Genomic DNA, 24,226 nt, shown 5'->3' with positions numbered 1-24,226 from the left:
GAAAGTTCACCTCTGTCCCCAGCCCAAGCTGGTGGCCGCCGCCCCAGCAGCCCCACAGAGCCCACTGTCACAGGGCTGGGGAAACATCTCCGATGCCCAGTGCTGTGTGCTTGGTGCTTTGAAGCCCTGCCCCCGCTGCTTCTGCGGAGGGCTTTGGGGCTGGGGTGGGCACACAGCAGGGGACGAGAGCGCCAGGCCCATAGCTCAGGTTCCCCCCATTAGGGCATCTGTCCTCCTCGTCCCAGGGAAACCACGTCCAATCCCACTGCCTAGACGCCCGTTCCCCATCTCCGCAAGTGCCGCATCGTGTCACTTTGGGAGGTGTCCACAGAGCTGTTGCCAAGGTTCCAGACGGGTTTAACAACGCCTTCATTTGTCTCCCCCGCCCCGCCCTGTGCCACCAGCCCATGAGCCATCATCCGGGTACCCTTTGGCACGGCCAACAGTGAATTTTCAGAGACCGAGAAAAAACAACGGTGCTGGAGCAAACCCTTGTCTTCCTGCCTCAGCTCCCCCGCAGTCATCCCACAGCTCTGCGGGCATTCACACGGGGGAACCGGAGCAGGAGTTAGAAACGACCAAGGGGGATCAGGAAAACCCAGCCCCTCACTGCTGAATCCACTGGCTTCCTGCACGTGCTTTAGGGCCAAGGCACAGGTGATCTTTTCCCAGAAATGCTCGTAAGACAGCAGAGGACCGAACACATCAACAGACCCAGGGGGCGGAGTTTGTTCTCTGCCTCCCAAAGGCACCAGACGCTGTCAGAGCCTTTACTCCCAACCCCGGGAGGAATGGCGGCGGCCACGGGTGCAGTGCCCAGCGGCACGCTGCCTCGTGGTGCCCTTGGCCGTGGTGGGTACCATTTCCGGCGGAGTCTAGCATGTAGGCGACTGTGCCAGGAGATTCGCTGAACCTGGCTACGGCATTGTCTGGATTTCCACGTGGACGTGCGGTGGCAACCACCACCTGCCCCGCGTTCCAGCCCTGCCGTGGTGGAGCCGGATGCCGCATCACCCCACGCGTGTCACTGGCGTGAGGCTCCTCCCTGCTTAAAAGGCCCACTACTGGTGAGGTTAACGGACTCACGGGCAAAAACCACCCGAGGCCAGCAGCTTCCCCTCGTCGCCTCTGAGCACACGAGCAAAAAAAATCAATGTGGACGTAACACAGGAACCCCGGGCGCACCTCGAATTTAATCGGTTCAGGGCACGGGCGCACGGGAAGGGGCCCTGTGGTTCCCTCCTGACCCTGCTGCCCACCAGACTCCCCAGGAGCTGGGCTAAAGGACCCCTGCTCGGGCCCCACCCAGGACGCCCTGACTTCAGAGGCCTGGGCCCCAGCTTTCCAAAAGCCTGCAGGTGAGTGGGTGAAGCCCAGAACTACAGGGTGCAACCCCCATGTCCTACAGGCGGCCTGGGAAGGCGATGGCACAGCTCGGGACACCTCCTCCTCCCGCCGCCCGGCCCCAGCTCCAGCCAGGAGCCCTTCCTGGGCCCCGCACCAGCTGCGTGGAGAAGCAGCGGTGGGGCAGGTGCGGTAGGAGAGGTATCGCGCTCTGTTCTCAGAAAGCTTCCCCTTCCCCCCCTGGAATTCCGCCCGGAAGCCCACGGAGGCTGTGAGCAGCAGCCGGAGGTGAAGAAGCCCCCCCCCGCCCCCCCTGGCCTATAAAGTTGGCTCACTAAACTGCTGAGTCAGACAGACAGGCAGGGGCTCACCCCCACGCCCAAGGAAGGCAGACAGATCCCGGACAGTAATCCCGGCGCCAAGTGACTCGCACAGCTTTAATCGGCTTTGCCACTCGGAGTTCACGCTGAGACCAGGCAGGGAGGGGGCTGTGGACGCGGTGGACTTAAACGCCCGGCACTCAGGCCCGGCCACGAAGTCAGCTTCTACGGCTCCCGACTCCTCCCGGGCGTCAGACGCGAACTCTACAGCAAAGGCAAGGATGCCTTAGACTAATTCGCGTTTCCAAGTGACTGGGAATCATTTCGGAATTGCAGGAGCCTGCACTGGGGTGCGGGTCGAGAACCCTCGGGGACCACCTGCTGTGCCACCTGACCAGGGCGGGGTGGGGTCTGTCGGGCAGCCTCGCTGGACCTCACGCTCCCCGCCTGTGGAGTGGGGGGCGACAAGGGTGCTCACACCAGATGAGGCGCCCCCCCCTGCAGTGGCTACTCCAGGTCTGCTTTTTGGAGCCCCGCACGGCTGGCCCACCCAGGCAGGGCAGGGCACGGCCCCCTGAGCACGCGGCCCCCCTCGGCCCGCAGAGCGGCCAGGCCACGCTGCCTCCGCGTGTCTCTGCCGCCACACCTCCAACGTACCTATTTTAGGATGCAGCCGAGCAGCCTATGGAGAAACGTTGCCATGCCAACCCGCGGGCTGTTGCCAATCACAGTCTATGAACGCGCCCTACAACCATCTGACCAGCCAGTCTCTCCTCAGCCTGGGACTTCTTCCACGTTGTCACGAAACAGATCACTCGGGTCATAACTGCACACAGTGGGTGCATAATAAATAGGAGTTGACTTGGTGACATGCACGACATGCGTGCACAGCACGTGTGTCTGCAGGGTGCTTTCCCACCCACGCAGGCGCGGGTGCAGAGGTAGGAGTTTCATTGAACCCATTTGCCAGGTGAGAAGACTGAGGGAGGGATGTCACTTCTGCTCTTGGAGCTACAAGGTGTGGGACGCGGACCGGAGCCTGGCTGCCCGGTTATCAGCCCTCATCTTCATCTCCCCCGCCAGGCGCTCTGTCATCACCTCCAGCAGCCCCACCCACACACATCTAAGAGGCAGGGGTCAGCCGAGGTCCAGCCTGGCCTCCAAGGGTCTACCAAGTGCTGTAGGATGGACCACTTTCCCCAGAAAAGCCTCGCCGGCCCTGGCGGGTCTCAGAGACTCCCCCTGGGACCCTGGACAGGACAGAGGTGACAACTGGGTGGCAGGAAGACCCGGGGCAGCCGATGTCCGGGGACCCAGGAGCAGGGAGGCAACACCAGTCACAGCCACTGGGACCTGGGTGGGGGGGGGTGGCCTGGAGAAGCCCCTCCAGCCACAGAGGAGCCGTCAGGCCAGGGGCTGCCAGGGGAACTTGCTGCGGTTTCGGTCAGCTGCCTGAGCCATCGGTCCCCAGGAAAGCCCTCCACCCCACCCCACCCCCAGAGGAGGGAGAGGCTTTGCTGCCCCTGGACCCCCAGGGCCGGCTGCGGCGCCTGGCACTCGGTGCTTGTCGGTTAATGCGGGAACGGAGCCTGAGGAGCAGCAGCCGCACCCCCAGGAACGCGGGACCCCTTCCCTCGGCGAGGCGGGGGTGGGGTGGTGGGGAGCGAGGACACCTCTGGGAAACCCGGGGGCACCTTTCCACTTGGGAGGGCAAGACAGGAGCTCAGCCTCGCTGGGCAGCTGCTGTGTGCCCAGCCCCCAAGGACGGTGCTAGCTCCCCAGCTTACCCACCGGGCGCTCACAGAGGAGAGGGGGCTGGCCCGCCGAGGGGGCTCTGAACTCAGGCTCGGCCCTGAGGCCCTCGCCTCTGCAGGGCGGGGGCCAGGGCTCCCGGACACAGTGATGGGAAAGGAAGCCCCCAGCCCTCTGCAGCCCTCCTTGTCTGCCCGTCTCGGCTGATCCTGGCGCAACCCTCGGCAGGAGGCAGGGCCCCATTTCCCAAGTCTCAGCCAGGAAGTGGACCCCAAGCGCTAGGCTTGTCCTGCCAGTCAACGCCCTCCCCCCTTCACAACACTCCCACAAGCCTGCCAGGCAAGGCACCAGGTCTCCGTTTGCCTCCAAAACGGGACCTTAGGTCAGGACGGAGGAGCCCAGCCCGGCTGCCCGACAGCTGCTCAGCGTTTTCCCGCCCGTGAGGCCCCGGCCCAGGCTGCCAGCCGTCTCTGGCCCACAGAGCGTCACTGAGCAAAAGCGGGTAGGGAGTGGGGGTCTGAGGCCCACCGGGCTGGGGGTGCCTGCTGGTGGGGGAGGGAGCTGGCAGCAGCCGGGAAAACAGAGGCCCAGTGCTGATTTGCCAAGAAGAGCCAGAAATCCAGACGAGCATTAAGACCCGCCTGGTTTTAAAGTGTCAAGAAAGAAAAACAACATAGGTGCTCGTACACCCATGTCCACAGCGGGGTCAGTGCCAGCAGCCTGCACGGATGGGCAACGTGCGCCCGAGACCGGTGTCCTGACACCTGCCGCACCTCGAGCCCACCTCGGAGACAGGTGACAGGAGCCAACCAGCTGCGGGACAAGCCCTGCATGACGGTGCCGCTTCTGAGGTCCTGGAGTGGCCTGGGAAGGGGCAGGCAGGTGCTGGGGCAGGGGGACGGGGAGCAGGCACAGGGTTTCCATCGGGGAAGATGGTGGTGGTGATGCTGACCACAGTGAGCGAGTGCTCCGCGCCCCTGAGCTGGGCGCTCAAAGCCGTCACCGGTTAAAAAACCATGAGCCAACAAGGTGCACTTGTGGGCTGGATGTGGCCAAGGGTGGCCTGAGCGCCCGCCTAGGACTGGAGACGCTCTGAGGGCTGAGCCGGGGTGGTGGGGCGCATCTGCAGCTCACCCTGCGCTGCCCCCAGTCTGTTCCCAGCTGCCCCCACGTCCCCAGCAGCCCCCTCCCACCAACCTTGGTCTCACAGCACAGGAGCGGGGCGAACCGCGGCTTCGCATCAGCTCTTCCTGTGCGTGCGTGGACGTCAGGTGCGCCCGCCGTTAGCCCCTGGCTGCCCGAGGGGTGGCCTCACCGTCCTGCCGTTCACAGGGAACCCGGCAGAGGAGAAAGTCTTCGGCCCAAGCACAGCCGCCGGGTCCTGTGGAAGGAGCTGAGCTGGGGCCGCGGGCTCGGAGCACTCAGGGCACCGTGGTCCTTGGGGATCAGTTCATGGACCCCAGATGCCTGAGTGACACCGGGTAAGCTCTCAATCTGGAAGCGGGGAGGCGGGGCTTGGGACTTGGCAGGAACACAGCCAACAGAGAACACGGGGAGGCTACAGCCTCATCAGGGGTCAGAGCTGGCAGGGCCTGCAAGGCGTGGGGTCGCAGACGGGAAGACAGGGCAGCCAGAGAGCAGCCTCCACGTTGCCAGCAAGCTGAGGTCACAGGTGGCTCTCCGGACACGGGGGATCTAAGCACCCTCCCAGACGACATGACGACCAGCCACAGTGAAGCTCAGAGCCCAGCCCCCAACAAGGACTCCCGGCCACCTGGGGGCCCAGGCTCCTTTGCGAGTCCGATGGCACCCCCGAGCCCGCTGCCCAGGGTGTGCAAGGCGAGGACCCCCACCCTCGCCCGCATCTCTTGTAGGAGCTCTGTAACACCCATGGGCCCCCAGAGGTCGTCCGGCCAGGCCCCACCACCCATGTTGGGTGGGAAGTGGACAGAGCTGGAACACTGAGGGCAGAGCGTGCTTGCGTGTGGCCGTGGCGGAGGGACGAGGAGCTGCATGGTGCACGCATGACCTCGGATCCGGGGGAAGCCTCTTGCAGCGTGCCAGGCACTTCCCAGATGACAGCTCATTCAGTCGCCAGAGCAAAACTGTCGAGCAGATTTCGGGACGTCCAGAGGAGGTACGGAGCCCGTGCAAGGTGGCAGAGCGTAGGCGTGGTAGGGCCGGCCAGGTCCTTGGGACTTCGGCGCCCAGGTTCCCGCCACCCCCTGCCCCAGGCCCATGCCAGCCAACGCAGGCTTCTTACAGCCCACAGTCATCTCGGGTCGCTCGGGCGGCATCATGCAGTGAAGAGACGTCTCCGGGAAGGACTCGAGCCAGAGCAAGGGCACTCAGCTGGGAACTTGGCCCCCCAAGGCAGCCTCCATCCCGGGTCGGCTTCGCTCCTCGCAGGCGGGCAGGGCTGGAACGCGTTCCCACTCCATGTGCTCGCTTCTCTCTGTAACAAGAAAAGCACAGCGGTGGGTAGCAGGAGGCAGACCCCGGGAAGCTGCCGACCGCACGAGCCCTTACGTTGCGGGCCACTTTAGTCTGGGCGCCGGGCTGCTCTCCTGGGCTACCTGGACCCACAGGCAGGGTCCTCTTTGGTCTGTGTGTGACTCCATGACTGACGTGGACTTACAAGTGACTGCGCCTGTGCACACTAGGACAGAGAGGGGGTCTGGCCTCCAGAGAGGCCACTGGGCAAGGGAACGGACCCAAAGGAAAACAGAAATGGAGGTTGTCACGGACAGCTTCAATCATGTGCCCGAAGTTGACGGAGGCCCCGCTACAGGGCAGGCTCGGTGCTGGGTGCTGGGGTTATGGTGCTCGCCCTCTGGGGGCCACTGTGTGGTGCAGGGGAGAGCAAGATGACCACAGCAGGGCCAGAAGGAAGGAGGGGGAGGGGGAGCAGGAGAGTGCGTCAGACAGCTTTTCCGGCAGCCTGTGCAAAGGCCCTGCAGAGGCCGAGGACGGGCGCGGGAGAAGCCAGCTGTGGACAGAGAGGACACAGGCTGGGGCGGGGGGCTCCATGCAGCACTGGGCCTGGAAAGAGTCCAAAAACGCCTTTGGAAGGACAAAAGGAGATGAAGGGTGGGAGGAAGACTGGAGACGGGGAGCTTCGAACAGAAGTTTTCTGGGCAGAGGAGATGGCTTGGGCAGAAGCCAAGTGCTAGGAGAGGGTGCAGGCTGGGGGGAGAGGGTGCAGGCCTGGGGCGGGGAGAGGGTGTAGGCTCGGGGGGAGAGGGTGCAGGCTGGGGGGGAGAGGGTGCAGGCTGGGGGAGAGGGTGCAGGCTGGGGGAGAGGGTGCAGGCTGGGGGGAGAGGGTGCAGGCTGGGGGGTGAGAGGGTGCAGGCTGGGGGAGAGGGTGCAGGCTGGGGCGGGGAGAGGGTGTAGGCTCGGGGGGAGAGGGTGCAGGCTGGGGGGGAGAGGGTGCAGGCTGGGGGAGAGGGTGCAGGCTGGGGGAGAGGGTGCAGGCTGGGGGGAGAGGGTGCAGGCTGGGGGGTGAGAGGGTGCAGGCTGGGGGAGAGGGTGCAGGCTGGGGCGGGGAGAGGGTGTAGGCTCGGGGGGAGAGGGTGCAGGCTGGGGGGGAGAGGGTGCAGGCTGGGGGAGAGGGTGCAGGCTGGGGGGAGAGGGTGCAGGCTGGGGGAGAGGGTGCAGGCTCGGGGGAGAGGGTGTAGGCTGGGGGAGAGGGTGTAGGCTGGGGGGAGAGGGTGCAGGCTGGGGGGGGAGAGGGTGTAGGCTGGGGGGAGAGGGTGCAGGCTGGGGGGAGAGGGTGTAGGCTCGGGGGGAGAGGGTGCAGGCTGGGGGGAGAGGGTGTAGGCTGGGGGGAGAGGGTGCAGGCTGGGGGGAGAGGGTGTAGGCTGGGGGGAGAGGGTGCAGGCTGGGGGGAGAGGGTGTAGGCTGGGGGGAGAGGGTGCAGGCTGGGGGGGGAGAGGGTGCAGGCTGGGGGGAGAGGGTGCAGGCTGTGGGGGGAGAGGGTGCAGGCTGGGGGAGAGGGTGCAGGCTGGGGGGGAGGGTGCAGGCTGGGGGGAGAGGGTGCAGGCTGGGGGGGGAGAGGGTGCAGGCTGGGGGGAGAGGGTGCAGGCTGGGGGGAGAGGGTGCAGGCTGGGGTGAGAGGGTGCAGGCTGGGGGAGAGGGTGGTGTAGGCTGGGGGAGAGGGTGGTGTAGGCTGGGGGGAGAGGGTGCAGGCTGGGGGGGGAGGGTGCAGGCTGGGGGAGAGGGTGGTGTAGGCTGGGGGAGAGGGTGGTGTAGGCTGGGGGGAGAGGGTGCAGGCTGGGGGAGAGGGTGGTGTAGGCTGGGGGAGAGGGTGGTGTAGGCTGGGGGGAGAGGGTGCAGGCTGGGGGGGGAGGGTGCAGGCTGGGGGAGAGGGTGGTGTAGGCTGGGGGGAGAGGGTGCAGGCTGGGGGGGGGAGGGTGCAGGCTGGGGGAGAGGGTGGTGTAGGCTGGGGGAGAGGGTGGTGTAGGCTGGGGTGAGAGGGTGCAGGCTGGGGGAGAGGGTGGTGTAGGCTGGTGGGAGAGGGTGCAGGCTGGGGGGAGAGGGTGCAGGCTGGGGGTGAGAGGGTGCAGGCTGGGGGGAGAGGGTGCAGGCTGGGGGAGAGGGTGCAGGCTGGGGGGAGAGGGTGCAGGCTGGGGGAGAGGGTGCAGGCTGGGGGGTGAGAGGGTGCGGGCTGTGGCGGGAGAGGGTGCAGGCTGGGGTGAGAGGGTGCAGGCTGGGGGGGGAGAGGGTGCAGGCTGGGGGGAGAGGGTGCAGGCTGTGGGGGGAGAGGGTGCAGGCTGGGGTGAGAGGGTGCAGGCTGTGGGGGGAGAGGGTGCAGGCTGGGGGAGAGGATGCAGGCTGGGGGGGAGGGTGCAGGCTCGGGGGAGAGGGTGCAGGCTGGGGGGAGAGGGTGCAGGCTGTGGGGGGAGAGGGTGCAGGCTGGGGGGGAGGGTGCAGGCTGGGGGGAGAGGGTGCAGGCTGGGGGGGAGAGGGTGCAGGCTGGGGGGGAGGGTGCAGGCTGGGGGGAGAGGGTGCAGGCTGGGGGGAGAGGGTGCAGGCTGGGGGGGAGAGGGTGCAGGCTGGGGGGAAGGGTGCAGGCTGGGGGGGAGGGTGCAGGCTGGGGTGAGAGGGTGCAGGCTGGGGGGAGAGGGTGCAGGCTGTGGGGGGAGAGGGTGCAGGCTGGGGGGGAGGGTGCAGGCTGGGGGGAGAGGGTGCAGGCTGGGGGGGAGAGGGTGCAGGCTGGGGGGGAGGGTGCAGGCTGGGGGGAGAGGGTGCAGGCTGGGGGGAGAGGGTGCAGGCTGGGGGGGAGAGGGTGCAGGCTGGGGGGAAGGGTGCAGGCTGGGGTGAGAGGGTGCAGGCTGGGGGGAGAGGGTGCAGGCTGGGGGGGAGAGGGTGCAGGCTGGGGGAGAGGATGCAGGCTGTGGGGGAGAGGGTGCAGGCTGGGGGGTGATACAGGCTGGGGGGTGATACAGGCTGGGGGGGTAGGAGGGTGCAGGCTGGGAGGAGCCGAGCAGTGTGGGGGTCACAGGGCAGCCTGGAGAGCCTTTGGAAGCTATGGAGGAATCACTGTTCTGGACAACGCGGCAGCTTGCTAGGGGACCCCGTGCGCCTGAAAGCCCTCACAGAGCGCAGTGTCCCTGTGGAGGCCCAGGGTGTCCCCACGACGGATCTCCCTACGACGGATCTCCCTGAGCCCGGCTCAGCCACAACGCTGAGGTCTCCGGTGCCCAGCAGCGGGGGCTCACAAGGCCGTCAGTGAGGCCGCCGCCCGGCAGTGTCACCCCAGTGCCCAGAGCTGAGCCGAGGCAGATCCCACTGGCGCAGGTTGTGGGCTGCGTAGGCGGCTTTAGTCTGCTTGCAGAATGTATTTATATCTCACTGTACACTGTCTTGGGGGAGGGAATGAGCAAGATAAAAATAAACCGACTCAGAGCCTCAGGGCTGGGGGCGCACGCCGCACGCAAGCCTCACTGGTCATCCGGGTCCCCGCCCCGGGCGTGTGGAGGCACAGGCTGCGTGGCGGAGCCCGGCACCCGCATTTCCACCGGCTTCCCTGCCGTGCATCACACGGGGGCCCCTGTGTGCACGCCCCAGGCGAGGACCGAGCAGGACAGCGCCGTCCGCGTCACACTGTGACAGGCTGTGTGGCAGGGGCAAGCAAGCCTCGCTCCTCGCCCGCGGTGCACCTGTGGCCGACGCCGGTCCACGCGTGGCTCTGGCAGACACGGAGACATGATTGCAGCCGCTGTCCCAGAACTGATGAACATGACGTGGTCACCTCCCACACCCACGCGGGACGCTCACAGACGCCAGCTCCTGAGCAACCCAAACCACGTGGGGGTCACATCTGACCGGAATTCCAGAAGAGCATGCATTAAGGACGCGCACTGTTTTCACCTAGATGTGCTATGAATTTAAAACAGCGGTAGGGGCGCCCGTGCTGTGGCGCAGTGGGTTAATCCTCCGCCTGCAGTGCTAGCATCCCATATGGGCACCAGTTCAGGTCCCAGCTGCTCCACTTCCAATCCAGCTCTCTGCTGTGGCCTGGGAAAGCAGCAGAATATGGCCCAAGTCCTTGGGCCCCTGCACCTGCGTGGGAGACCCAGAAGAAGCTCCTGGCTCCTGGCTTTGGATCAGCCCAGCTCCAGCCATTGTGGCCATTTGGGGAGTGAGCCAGCAGATGGAAGACCCCTCTCTCTCTCTCTCTCTCTCTCACTCTACCTCTGAAATAAATAAATAAAATCTTTAACAAACAAACAGAGGTGGGCTTTGGCGCAGTAGTGAAACAGCACTTGGGATGCCCAGGTGCCATCTCAGGGTGCCTGGGTTCAAATCCCTGCTCCACTCCCAGCTCCAGCTTCCTGCTAACACACACCCTGGGAGGCAGCAGGTGACGGCTTAAATACCTGGGTGCCTGCCGCCCATGTGGGAGACCAGCTGCAGCTGCAGGCTCCCAGCTTTGGCCTGACCCAGCTGCAACTAGGGAGCATCCAGGGAGCCAGCCAGCACACTGGAGACTCTGTCTCCCTGCCTTTCAAGAAACTAAAACAAACATTCAAAAGAAAGAATAAACCAGCAGGTGGTGTCTACAGGGAAGTTAAATCATGGACCAGACGCAGCCGAAGAGAGATTTAGTGAATTAAAGACAGACCCGAGGAAATCAGAGTTCTAGGGCTGGGGGTGGGCCCTTCAGAGGAGGCGGCCTCTGAGGGACAGAGGGAGGCCCTGCCCCCACAGGAGCAGGCGCAAGGGGAAGCGGAGGGTGTTCTGGGCGGAGTCTAGGGGCAGACTTCAGCTCAGAGGCCGCCAGCGGGCCACTTCGGCGGGGGGCAGACGTGGAGCTGCCAGTCCACTCACTCACGCGTCAGGAACTGAGTTCAAGGCTTTGGGGGATACTGGGACACACACTACCCACACACCTTTGTCCCCAGGAGCCTCGCAGGGCGAGTGGATGAGAACGCCAGGCATAACAAGACGCCGGCTGAATGGAAGTCAACAGCGGGCTGGGGAGGGTCAGAGAAAGCCACTTCATGGGCGACATCAGGATGGACTTCCTGGAGGAGGCGGTGAGCTCACGGTGCTGTTGACGTGGGGATCTCTGGGAGGATTCCTGCCCCGGGAGGGAACCTGGAGCAGCCAACTCTAAGGCACCTGCAGTCCCTGCCCCGAGTGTCCGCGGCACACGGCGCCGGCGGGGGCGGGGACCAGGCTGCAGCCTCAGTCCCCGGAAGGAGCCAAAGCGAAAGTGGATCACGGAGAAGATCCCAGGCAGGGAGGCACCGCACGGTGAGGCGGGGGCGGGGGCGGGGAGAAGCCCTGGGGTATCGGAGAATGAGGGCAAAAATGGGGACGCCAGCCCATGCCCTACTTACTTCCAGACCTTTGTGGAGAAGAGAGCTCCGTAGTGACAGCACACAGTGTTGACGACAGCGCCCACGCCCACTGGCGGCCCGTGACACCGTGCGCTAAACCCACGCCGTGCAGCCTGCCGTGAGGACCCTGTGTCGCCTCCCGTCCCCTCTCTCCCTGCTCTGTAGCTCAAGGCACAGCCCACCCGGCCCGCACTGTGCCTGGGAGTACAGACCCAGGGCCTCTCCTGCACTGCTGGGTGCCCAGCCCCCCACCATCTCGCACCTGCTTCCAGGCCTCCCCCAACCACAGCAGGCACCCTTCCTCCACGGCTGATGGCCTCACGGCTGGCCTCAGGCCACTGTGGCAGGACTTAGGGTAGGCTCTGTCACCTCCAGCTTTGCTAAGCTGCCTCTGAATCCCAAACCTTCCCACAGTACACAGCGCCCGCCTGCAGACTGCACCCTCCAGCCATGGCCACCACGCAGCGTCGGGTCCCTGCAGGGAGTGAACCAGGTGGAGGTGGATGCAAGTGGCCCCACTGGACAAGCCCAGGAATCTTCATTCTCTGCCCAGAGGGTCGGGGGTGGAGGTGGGGGCCACTTCCACCCACACTCCCATCAGGGGCAGAAAGAACACCAAGGAGGCACGTGCCCTGGGGGACATGGTGCGCGGGAGTCAGTCCAGGGCTCGGGTAGAGCACAGGGACGTGCCATGATGACCCAAGAGTGACCAGGACCCTCCCCGCTCCCTGGGAGGCACAGTTACCAGTCTGCACTCAGACAGGGGCATCCAGACTTGGACGACACCTCCCATGGGTTCCACAGCCAGTGGGTGGTGGAGAGTTGTGGTTATTTTTTTTTTAAATCTTCCATCCACTGGATCAAGCCTCAGATGCCTGTAACAGCCAGTGCTGTGCTGGCTGGAGCCAGGAGCCTGACCCAGAACTCCATCCCGGTCTCCGTATGGGTGTGGGGTGTCAGGGACCTCAAGCACTTAAGCCATCCCCTGGGACCTCTCAGGGCGCACCTTAGCAGGAGCTGGATCAAGAGCAGAGTTGGTGGGCTGACAGCGGTTCATGTCCCGGCTGCTCCTCTTCCCATCCAGCTCTCTGCTTATGGCCTGGGAAGGCAGTGGAAGATGGCCAATGCTTGGGTCCCAAAGCTCCTAGCTTTGGATCCACACAGCTCCGGCCGTTGCAGTCATTTAATTATTGAATCAGCAAGATGGAAGACCTTTCTCTCTGCCTCTCCCTCTGTCTGTAACTCTACCTCTCAAATAAATAAACAAACCTAAAAAACAAAACAAAATAAAACAGCAGAGTCAGGAGTCAGCAACCCCGGCATGGAGATGCCAAGTGTCCTGGGCGGTTTCCAGCCCCGGGACTGCAGCCAAGACTGCCAGGCTCCAGGGCGCAGGCTTCTAAGCGAGTCGCGGAGAAAGCCACGGCACAGGCCCAAGCAGACAGGAAGTGGTTTTCAGGCGCAGCCGTGGATGGGGCGGGTGCTGAGCACGGACAGATTAAGTGTTCATCCATCGAATGTGACTCCTGCTGAATGCAACCCAGTTCCAACAGATTTCCTTAGGGAGGAGTCAGCATTCCCTGCAGGTACGAGGAATCCAGTGTTAGACCCACGCTCCCCCGCCCCGCCCCCGACAAAAGCCTCTGCAATTTGCGAGTCACTCCGTCTGCCCCATCTGCTCACTCATTTTTATATTTTAAGTGAAGCCTGCGCTAATGACCCACAGTAGGCTGGAAACAGGTCTGGTGTGATGGCGGTGTTTAAATTAGCACACACGCTGTTCCCAGGGAACTTTCTAGAACATGTCCCGGCGGCGGCAGTGGAGGAAAGAACGGGACACAGGGCGGTCACTGGCAGTATCGTGGCTGACCAGGGGGCAGCTTGGCTCTCCAGGCCGTGCCGCCCTCTGCCCCTCGCCTCCTGCTGGCCCTCAGAGATCTCTTCTTGCTGTTCCGCCTTGGGGTCCCAGGACCCCGAGCTGCTCACTCTCCCAATGCTTCGGTGCACCCCTCAAACCTCCGCTGGGGCATGTGGGACGGCTGCTCGCTCAGTCCTTTGGATCCGCCCTCCGTGCCAGGGAAACCCGTCCCAGGACGGCTCTGGCTGTGGGGAGGTCACCCGAGAACGGAGCTGAAGGGAGACTTGACGGGAGCAGTGGCTCGGACGCCCCAGGGGGCCTGCCGTCGGGGATCTGCCACGGGGATCTGCTCCAGGGCCTCCCGGCTGCCACAGGGCCCTGAGGATGGGAGCCCGCCCCAGGGGGCACCCGTTTCCCTCCGCCACAAGGTGCAGACCAGGCAGAAGACCACCTTGCTGCTCTCGGGTCCTGGGCAGGTGCGGTGAGCTGGTGCGCGTCCCACCTCAGCCAACGGCCGCCCGCGTGCAGCATCCGCCAGCGTCTGTGGCGTGCTCGCTCCCGCCGTGGCCGGTCCCCCGGCCGCCGCTGCTGCGGCGTCCCTGAGGTGCTGGTGGGAAATGCACACATCTGGCTCTCGGGAGCCAGCCCCAGCCCTGCAGTGTGTGCGTGGCTGGGCTGAGTGTACGTGCAAGATAATGAATGAATGAATGAATGAATGAGAGAGTTATCAGTTCTGCAAACAACCACAGGCGAGGGCCAGATATTTCGGTCACTGCAGTAGATGTTGGAAACGACAGTGTCATGACGGAGAGAAGCTGAGTCACCGTACAGAGTACTGCGGCAGCGCCTCCAAATTACTTCCAAGGAAACACGTCTGCTCCCAGGCGAGGCACCGTGGCGGAGGTGCGGGGTTCTGAGGCACCTGCCGTCCGCATCAGTGCCGTAAGGTGACACGCGCGCACAGCACCTGCCTCTGCAGGAGGGGCTTCTTCCTCGGGGTTCCAGGAGGAGGGGACAGCCACAGGGGCCTGTCAGGCAGCAGAGGAGCGAGGGGAGGGCGTGGCCTGGAGCTGTCACTCAGGCCCTGGGCCCAGGAGCAGTCTCGAGTTATCCGATCCTGGGACCTGGGGGCCTGTGTGGGGTGTGACCGTGCGATACAGGGGGTGCTTGAGGTGTAGGCCCTGAACTGGTGTGCACAGGAGTGGGGGCTCCCCAGGGCCTCACTCGCTGGCTGCAGGGATGAGCTGGTGCTGTCAGCAGCCATCTCTCTCTCCAGCCAGCAAGGACCCCAGACAGCAAAGCTCTGGACAATGTGGACAATCAAAACCAAGACTAAGCGACCTGTGTGACCTTGGGCCATGCTTGAGGCAACAGTTCCCCCCCTCAGGGGCTAACGACGGCACTCAGGGGTCCCGGGGAAGGGCAGAGCTGGGCCTGGGCGTTCGTGGAGGGGCCAGGGGTCAGCTTCCCGGGGCAGCGGCCTTGTCCGCGGGGCCTGGCAGCCACGCACCTGCTAACCCTGCGTGAATGTTGAGTCTGCGCAGTGGGGGGTGGGGGTGGGCGCAGGGGAGAAACAGCATGGACCAGACAACACACCACCCTCCCTGTGCTGCCACGAACGCCCTCGTCATATGGGGTGCAGAAAACACAAAGATAAAATGCGTTTTTCGCCAAATGCTCTAATCTGTATCTCAATATCGAGATTCATTGGGGCCATTACCTCTCCTGTTCTTACCACTCTGGTCTAATTGATGGATCTGCTCGGGAGCCGGGCTCCTGGCATATTGATCCTACGTGGAAATATGGCAATAAATCGTGCACACACACGACGGCCAGACCTGCAAGCTGCCTGCCCTGGGGAAATCGGAAGCCCGGCTGTCTCACGGCGTCACCTGTCTTTAACTTTTATTGCCAATTTAAATCCCGGCAACAGCCATAGGCATCAGCGGCTGTGGAAACCTCTCTTCCTGTGAGATGGCGGTTCCACTCCTGAGTCTGTGTCCTGTCTATGAAGACACAGACGTAGAGACGTGACAAGCACGTGTATTTATCACCACAAATAAAAGGTCGCAGCTGCGTCACCCACCCACACAGCGGACCCCTAGGAAGTCCCTCTTCTTCCGGGTCTCCCACGCGGGTGCAGGGCCCAAGGACTTGGGCCATCTTCCACTGCTTTCCCAGGCCACAGCAGAGAGCTGGATGGGAAGAGGAGTAGCTGGGACTTGAACCGGCGCCCACATGGGATGCAAGTGCCACAAGCAGAAGTTTAGCCGCTGTGCCATGGTGCTGGCCCCCGCACGTTCCATCCTTGTGTCCAAATACACACAGCCAAGCCCAGGAGTGATCTGGTGGTGGAGCGCTCCCGCGGTTCAGCCGTGCCCAGCCCGGCTCTTGCTCTGCACAGGTCGGCGACTCAGCCAGGCTTTGGTTCTCCATAAATCATGGCAGGCCACGCAGAGGCCCCCGTGAGAGGCGGCGGCGCCGTCAGCGAACGGTGCAGCGAGATGCGGCTGGCCTGACGCAAACGATGACTAAGACAGATGATCTCGGGGCCAGGGGCGAGGTGTGTAAAGAACGGATCTCATTCTGAAATGAGCACGCGGTCGCTCTGCTGTCACGAGGACCAGGAACGGGAGACCAGATACGAAAGGGGGGAGGGGTCCCCGATGCAGCACAGCCCTCTCCTCCCACTTCAGAGATGCGCAAGTGCAGTCTGGGGCTGCCGAGGGCCCTGCCCCAGGCTGCGGGTGTAGACAGTGGCATTGCTGGAATGCAGATGAGGGCAGTGTGCGCCCCGGGCCTGTGCAACAACCCAACCCCAATGCTTTCAGCAGCTCCCACTCATCTGTCCTGAACGTGGCTCCTGACCCAGGTCCGGCCGCAGTGGGCTGGCGCCACCGAGAGCAGCGGAGCTCCGGGCCGTGGGGCAGGAGCGAGCTTGTCCTGTGTGAGCCGGTGCATGCACACCGACCTCACTGCTTCCCCGTGCCAAAGGCACACAGAGGAAGCTGGTGCCTCTCCCGCCCTTCTGCCGTTAGCGATGGCCCCTGGAGCTTCCAATGGGCGGGGTGCTCCCCCGACAGAGGTCACATGGCAGGTCCAGGCCACCCCAAGTTAGCTTTCAGCAGTGCCACTCCCAGGTCCCGTCCAGGCCAGATGAAAGGAGCCCCCAGGCAGGGAGCCCAGGCCCGACCGTCTTCAAAGCCCGGTCGGTGACTGGGATGTGCAGCCGGGGTGGCCAATCACTGTTCTCGCCCACAGCCCAACCCCCGCCCCCAGCACACGCGGACACGCACGGGGAAACAGACCATGGACAGCCCAGCTCAAGGAGCTTCAGGAGGTCGGGATGGACTAACCTGGGATGTGTTCCTTGTCCCAGGTGACTGTGTTGGGAGCCTGGTCCCCAACACGGCAGAACTGGGAGGGGTGGCATCCGTGTGGGAGGTGACCAGAGGAACAGTGGGGAGGGAGTGCTGCCCCCAGAGGGTTCTCATGTGGGACCCCGGCCTCTCTGGCTTCCTGTTTTGAGATGTGCTCCCCCCCCACATCATTGCAAGCGAGGCCAAGCCCCACCCCCAGCCATTGCCTGTGCCGTGGCCTTGTCAACGGTGAGTGAAATATACCTCTTTGTTATGAGGCCAGCCTGCCTCCGTTGCTCCGTTCCAGCAACGCAAAGCAGGCTGGCACACACGCCTTCCACCCACGCCCCATCAGCCGTGCACAGAGGCAGGTGTGGGTGGGGGCAGAGAAGCCATCACGCTTGGCCACGGCCAGGACTTCTGTGGGACGTGTTCTGCCCTTCTAGGGGACTGGAGACCTGCAGACCAAGGAGCTGGGACGGGTGACCAGGAAGAGCCAGCGCCGGCTCCCCATCCATGGCAGGGTCCTGGCACCATGATGTAAGATTCCAGGAGCTGGGGCCGGCGCTGTGGCATAGCGGGTAAAGCTGCCACCTGCAGCGCTGGCATCCCACATGGGCACCGGTTCCAGTCCCAGCTGCTCCACTTCTGATCCAGCTCCCTGCTGATGTACCTGGGAAAGCAGCAGAAGATGGCCCAAGTCCTTGGACCCCTGCACCCATGTGGGAGACCAGGAAGAAGCTCCTGGCTCCTGGCTTCGGATCGGCGCAGCTCCGGCCATTGCAGCCATCTGGGGAGCGAACCAGCAGATAGAGGATGTCTCTCTCTGCCTTTCTGTCACTCTGCCTTTCAAACAAACAAATAAATCTTAAAAAAAATAAAGATTCCAGGAGGTCACAAATGTTTAGCAGGGATATCTCTCCCATCCCCTACACTGCACCTGCTGCAGGGTATGGCTTTCCCACCCGTCTCCCACAGAGGCACCTGCTGCCGGCCAGCCCCGTGCCCTCCCTCCCGCTCCCCTACAGTCACGTCAGGAGCAGCCCACGCTGCTCAGCACTTCCTGTGCCGGACGGTTTCTCCAGCAACCCCAGGGCACATCATGAGCTGTGCTCAGCCTGTGGTGGGTTGGGGGAAGACCTGAGGCCCTGGGACAAGCGGCCTCCGGGATCTGCCCATGACCTTGCGTGTCTGTGAGTCTGTCTGGGGAAGGGGTGAGTGCTGCAGGTGGTGCAGAGGGACAAAGTACAAGGGCATTTTGCTTCCAGGCGACGGGTCCCGCGAGCCTCAAAGGGCAGGAGGGGTTGCACATGGGGGGAGCCATGAGAAAGGCAGGGCCGGGGACTGCTGCTCTGTCTGGGGAATACCTGGGGCTGGGATGTGGCTGTGGGGCTGGGGAGAGAGGAGGAGGGGACACGGGAGCCGTGGCAAAGCTCTGGCGCCAGGGAAGGAGTTCAGCTGTGCCCTGCAGGTAGCAGGGGGGCAGATACAAGGAGTATTTTTGCACACAGGAGTGACAAAAAAGTGTCACCCATCTAAAGAAAGACAAGTTTGACGACTCGAGCTGGGAGGCGAGAAGACAGGGACAAGAGAGCTGCTCCAAGGTGCAGACGAGGGCTGTCATGGACGGCAGAGGAGGCTCCGCCCCTCCATCAGACACAAGGCAACCAAGCATCCACCAGGTCCCAGCCCCCGCCAGAACCAACAACTCGCAGCAATGCAGCCAGCACTTCGGGGCAGCAGGAAGGGATGGCGACCCAGGGATGGGCAGACCTGGAAGACCCCAGGGGGGCTGGGAAGGAGAGAGGGCTGTGGGCAGGGCACCCGCGGGGAGGGGCGCTGGCAGAGCCCAGGACGTCGGAGCAGGTGCAGTGAACGTGTTTGCGCAGAGCAGTGTGGGCCGCACAGACCAGACGCCAGCGAGGACCAGGCTGTCCGCTCCTGTTGTCCAGCACCGTGTCTTCCGGGGACGCTGCCGGAACAGTGCAAACAAAACTCCCCGCTTCCACAAAGCCCAGAGGAACACACCTGTGGGCCAGGTAAGACACACCTGGCCCCTTAGTGCCCAGAACTCAGCTTTGAGGGAGACCAGTGCGACTCATTTCCCGAACACCTTCTAGGCGCCAGGGCCCGTGTTAGGTGACGTAAGGCAGAGTCCTTGGCTCCAAGGGGCCTGTGGTCGCGGGGGAATGAGCCACGGACAGGGGCTGGCCCCATGTGAGATGGGCGGCTCCGTACAGGCAGCCTTTGGGGCCATGTTTCCTGTCTGTCTCACCCTCAGGCTGTGGGCGCTCTGAGGACAGAACCCCTCTGGCTCCAGCACCCACGGCGGAGCCCAGCACAGAGTGGCCGCTCGGGGCATGCCCACCCAATGGGCTGGGATTCACAGGGGGTCCCGGGCGGAGGAGGACTCGGGGAGTCTGCCAGGCTCCAGTCCTTTGGTCCAAGCAACAGCTAACTCACGGCCCGTGTCTCTCCGAGAGCCCTGGAGGCAGACCGCGCTCTGTGTCTCTGGCCTGCACTGTGACACTTATCCCCCACACGTGGGCATCGCTGTACACGTGCTCTCGCCGGGAGTCCTGGGTGGGCCTGGGCTCGCGCGGGCCCCCCTGCTGGGCATCTCACACACGCCACGACGGCTCTGGGTCTCGCAGCGTGGCGTCTCTCTCAGCAGCCACACACGGAAGCCAGGACGGTTCCCGGTGTGCGGACAAGCGCTGGGTTCCGCGTAGTGAGCGAGCTGCCCCAGCGTCGCACGGCAAGGCGGGGCTGGGATTCGCACCTGGCTCTGCCTGGCTCTGAGTCTGGCGGAGCTGCGGCGACCACGCCAGGCTCACTCCGAGCATGGGTTCCGAGCGTGGTTTGAGCGCCGCCTGAAGCTTCCAGTGGCACAGCTGCGTCCTCACTGCCAGCTGCTGCCAGGGCAGAGACGGAATCAGACTCTGGGGCTCAGAGGCGGGGCCTTGGGAGCTCACCTCGTGCTGACCAAATCCTGGGGGCTAAGGAGAGGGCAGAGGGCGTCCCAGTGACGGAGGACATTCTCAGAGGGAGGCAGAGGCCGAGTGGGCAAGGAGAGCGGAGCCCCATGGGGACAGGCACAGGGGAGCAGTGAGGGGGAGGGGTGGGGCGCCAGGCCTGGGGCCCCATTTTCCTCACTGTTCCTGGCAGAGGCTTGGGGAGCCCTGGCTCCCGTGGGAAGTCACCCCAGGGCAGGTCAGCACCTGGGCAGGAGGGAGGCTCTGTGGGGCTGAGCTCACAGGCAGCCCATGGCCGGGCTATTGGGAGAAGCACCCTACACCCCGCCTGTCCATTACATCATAAAAGTGGTTTCCATGGCACCTACTGAACCCCAGCTGAGCAGGGTCCTGTGACCCAGAGATGACGGGGTGTGGTCCTGGCCTAGGGGTCCCGGTCTGTGCAGGGGACCAGGGTGGGGGCAGGGGTGGGGGAGGCCTGTGACAGGCCTAGGGCTCCTGGCCTGGGGGTCCCGGTCTGTGCAGGAGACCGGGGTGGGGGCAGGCTAGGGGAGGCCTGAGACAGGCCTAGGGCTCCTCAGGAGCTAGGAGAGCTGGCGTAGGGGAGGCGAAGGGGGCTGGGCAGGGATGCAGCACCGTGGGGGGAGAGTCAGACACACAGGGGAGGGTCCCCAGCTGCAGCTGGGTCCAGAGGCCGGGGAGGCAGAACCACCCACAGGAGGAAGGTGACGACCTCACGAAGTGGAACTTCCTGTCCCCGAGCGTGTCTCTCTGTAAGGTCTGAGTGTTTATAATCATTTGGATTCTGAAACAGTCATAGCGGCCCCCAAAGGGCAGAACAGAAATGCTGCTCCAATGCGGTCCCCCCAGACCGGAGGGCAGGGCAGACTGCCACCCGCCACGAGGAGATGAAGCCGCCAACACCAGGCAGCGGCCAGCGCCCTGCTAACAGCCTGGGGAAGCAGCGGAAGGCGGCCCAAGTGCGTGGCCCCTGCACCCATGTTGGGAGACCCAGCCCCGGCTGTTGAGGCCATGTGGGAGTGAACCAGTGGGTGCAAAACCTCTCTCGCGCTCTGCCGCTCTGCCTTGCAAATAAATAATAACTCTGAAGAGAGGAATGAGATGATGGGGAGTGAAACAGACTAAACACCCGTCCTGTGTGAGACCAAACAGGCAAATCCACGGAGACAGAACCGGCAGAGAAGCTGCCGGGCGTCCCGGGGTGGGTGGGCGGGGAGGGGGCGGAGTCCCTCCCTAGGGTGATGACAGTGCCCGGAAATCAGTGGTGACAGGTAGACGGCGTCGTGGGGTTGCTGAAGCCACTGAGCTGTGCGCTCTAAAACCGTTCACACGGTGCATTTGACACGGCGTTTCATTTACTCCAACAGCCAGGGCCAGACCAGGCTGGAGCCAGGAGCTTCATCTGGGTCTCCCACGCGGGTACAGGGGCCCACGTACAAGGTCCACCTTCTGCTGCCTTTCCCAGGTGCGTTAACAGGGAGCTGGCTCGGAAGTGGAGCAGCGTAGACTTGAACTGGTGCCCATAAGGGAAGCCACTGTCACAGGCGCTGGTTTCACCCACTGTGCCACAACTCTGGCCCCGGCCTCAATGTGTTACAAAGCTTGGTTGGGTCCACGGAGCGCCTGGAGCCTGTGGCCTGGAGACCACATTTCTGAGCCAGAGAAAGAGCCGAATAAACAGTTTCTACAAAGAACATCCCACGACATCCCCTCTGCCCGCGCTCAGCCAGTCTCCCCCCTCAGCAGACGTGAGTGCCTTCTCCGTGCCTGTGCCGCTGGGGAAAGGCACAGAGGCCCCCGCTCCTTGCCAGCGACCACATGGTGGGAGGCGGCGGTGGCGGCGAGCAGGTGCATGTCTCAGGGTGCAGTGAATGACCAGCAAGCGGGGCAGAGAGCCAGTGCCTGGCACAGTCTCCCCCAGCCAGCTGTGCATGGAGGCAGGGGACCGGTCAAGGAGACCTCTGCATCATCAGGGCTCAAAACGGGCGTGACGGCCACGTGGGTCCAAGGCCCAGCGTCCTCCAGATCTTGCCCCCCACTGACCTCTCTCCAAAACGACCACACTCAGCCCCTCCAGGGCTTCCTGCCTCTGGCCCTCGCCCATTGTGCTCCTTCTGTCTGGAACATTCTCTATTGCTTGCTAACCCTGCCCTTTGCCCGGTAACTCCAACCCCAACTTCACACTTCAGTGTAGACGTGGCTTCCTCCAGGAAGCCTTCCTCGCCTACACGGCCCACCTTCTCCCCAGCACCTGCCGGGGCCAGGTGCCACCCTGGGCACCCATTGTGGGATGTCACCACGGTGCGACTCCCGCTCTCCGTCCCTATTTCTCCAGGGCAGGACACCTGCCTCTCTCCTCCCTGAGCCCCGTCACAGTTCCTCGGAGGCATCTGCAAATCTGGCGACATCAAATAAATGCCCGAAAGCTGCAGTATTAAGAAACATAACGTTTACAGTCTTCTATAAGCGGTAAATGTTCATGATACACCTGATAATTTAATTCAGACTGAGCCCATTAAATCAAAAATAAAAATAAAAACCTTTTCCCAAATTATTCCAAAACAACATTTGTTTTATTTTCACTGGGCGTCTGTCACGTGCAGGGTCCTGGACTACCAACTGCAAGGCATCCATCACACAAGGTCAAAGGTGAAGCAGCAGACAAAGCCTCTGGCCGGCTCGCGGCCTCCGTCTCTCATGGACACACACCCCGGCCCACAGCTACCTTGGACAGCGGCAGCAACGCGAGTCCCCAAGTCCCCGCGCGCCAGGATGATGAAGCGCCTTTGTTTGCTCTGGGGCAGCCAGCGCCTGTCCACTGAGGGTCACGGAGCAGGGAGGTCCCCCTGAGGGGTGGGGACCACAGGGAGCTGGGGGCGCCAGCATGGGCTGAAGCCAGCACATCCTCCCACTGCCCCGTGATAAGCCAGCAGCCCTGCCCCCACCGTCCCGCGAGGCCAGCATCGGCGCCATGCACCTGACACACAGCCACGATGCCCAGGAGCCCTTCTCAAACTGTGTTTCCCCTATAGCAGTGTGATGTGCCCCTGCAAGACATTTGGGGAAATAAAGACCAAAAATAAAATAAAATAAAATAAGCCGCCCTTCCCAGAACTGTGTGTGCACGTGTTTTGAACAGAATTGAAATCATAAAATTTCACGGGGCTTTTTTTTCTTTCCCCTTTGCACTTAGCCTTGTAAGATTTCCCCAAAGGGTCGTCTTTCCAGCAGCCTTTGTTAACCGTCGCATAATCTGCCCATCCATCACCGAGCGCCCGCCTCCTGGCGCTGTCCTTGGTGCCCGCCGGAGCAGCATGCGTGGGGGCAGGGTGAAGGGCCCGTATTTCACCGAGCGGACGGATCATCATTTACCTAAGGACTTCCTAGTCACCTGCGGCCGTAAGTCACCTGCGTGGGACTGCGCCGTGCTCTTAGGGGCGCCTCGGCGGCCAAGGAGGAGGCCCCAGAGGGGCCGTCCCGAGTCACAGGGGGTGGACGGTTTCCAGGCTGGGTTGTCTGCCAGTGGACATTGTTTTCAAGCCAATTATCGGCAGGATTTTAAACCCTGCAAGTTAACATAAATACTCCTTGTTCCCAAGCCCAACAACCGACGTAGGCAGGGTTTCAATTCTGTTTGGCCAAAGCCAGCAGAGAGCTTCCTTGGGGAATAACCGTTCGTTCCCTCGACGTTTATGCCCGCGTGAAATATGTACTTTTCAGGAACCCAGAGAATCGGCTCCAAAGTGAATTGTGCTTTAATGACAGACTCGTGCTGGACGCCAACGGGCAGAGGAACGGGAAACGTACAGTCCACTTCTCCCAGGCAAGAAAACAAGGGGAGAGGCCTGGGGAGGCGGAGCTTCTACAAACTCAGCACACGCTGAGCCCACGCTCCGTGGGAGCCAGCACTACAAGGCACTGGGGACATTCTCTGCATGTCCCACCACACCCATGGGAGCCAGCTGAAGGCTCAAGAGCTCGAGCCAATCAGCTACGTTCTTTGTAATTCATCAAGCATGTAAGGCACTAGGGCGCTGGGAGCTGCTGTGACAATAACCAGCGTGTGACGGGGGCCACCCACGCTAAGCCCCAGCCCCGGGATGGGGCATCGCTGACGGCGTCTTCACGCTGGCGTTATAACCTCCTGAATGTTTGCAGCCTTGAGATGTTTTGTTCCTGTCTCTGTCACACCCAGGTGGTACTTCAAGGCACGATGACATGGGTTGATAGGGAAGTGCCGGGCCCCCAACAGAGGGGGCCAGGGCTGGGGGTCCCGTGACCGCTGTGCCACGGACCTGGCTCAAGGCACCGGCTCTCTCTGGGCCCCAGAGTCCTCCCCGACTCGGCAGGACGTCTGATCTCAAGGTGTCTGGGCACCTCCCATACCTTTGTCAGAGGCCAACAGCAGGAGCCGGCACCGCAGGGGGCTTCTCTGTGCCGCGTGCTGTGTCAGTCACTACGTCCCCTGCACCCTTTCTCTTCAGCTGACCTCTCCCAGAGCTGGTGCAGTCTCAGGTCCAGGCTCTGTGCTCTGTGCACCTTGAAGCACTGGACAGTGCTTGCCTCAGTCAACGTGTGTCTGAGCAGCTCCCCTGCGGAGTCACAGCGTTGCACATGGGGGACACGAGGCCAGGGACATCTGGACCCACCAGGCACCGGTCCCGTTGGCGCCCTTGGGCTCCCTCCAGACCTGGGCTGCTCCCTGCTAGCATATGGCACAAGTGTCTACGTTGTGGATTCGCAGCTGTTC

General features: G+C 63.2%; 1 protein-coding gene across 2 annotated transcripts in view; it reads right to left on the bottom strand.

Moving 5' to 3' along the window:
• Positions 1-1,662: 1,662 nt before the first annotated feature.
• The window catches only part of C2H4orf50 (chromosome 2 C4orf50 homolog), an 81,488-nt gene continuing 58,924 nt past the window's right edge, over positions 1,663-24,226 (bottom strand). For both annotated transcript variants that reach the window (XM_089326915.1, XM_089326917.1), the window contains one exon: positions 1,663-5,871. The gene's annotated coding sequence lies outside the window, so the exon portion shown is untranslated. The remainder of the gene's footprint in view (positions 5,872-24,226) is intronic.

This window comes from Oryctolagus cuniculus, chromosome 2, assembly GCF_051225735.1.
Source record: "Oryctolagus cuniculus isolate XC-2025 breed Fujian yellow rabbit chromosome 2, ASM5122573v1, whole genome shotgun sequence".
Classification (NCBI taxonomy): domain Eukaryota; kingdom Metazoa; phylum Chordata; class Mammalia; order Lagomorpha; family Leporidae; genus Oryctolagus; species Oryctolagus cuniculus.
Note: the sequence above shows the minus strand (reverse complement) of the source record. Positions and strands in the feature narration are given on the sequence as shown.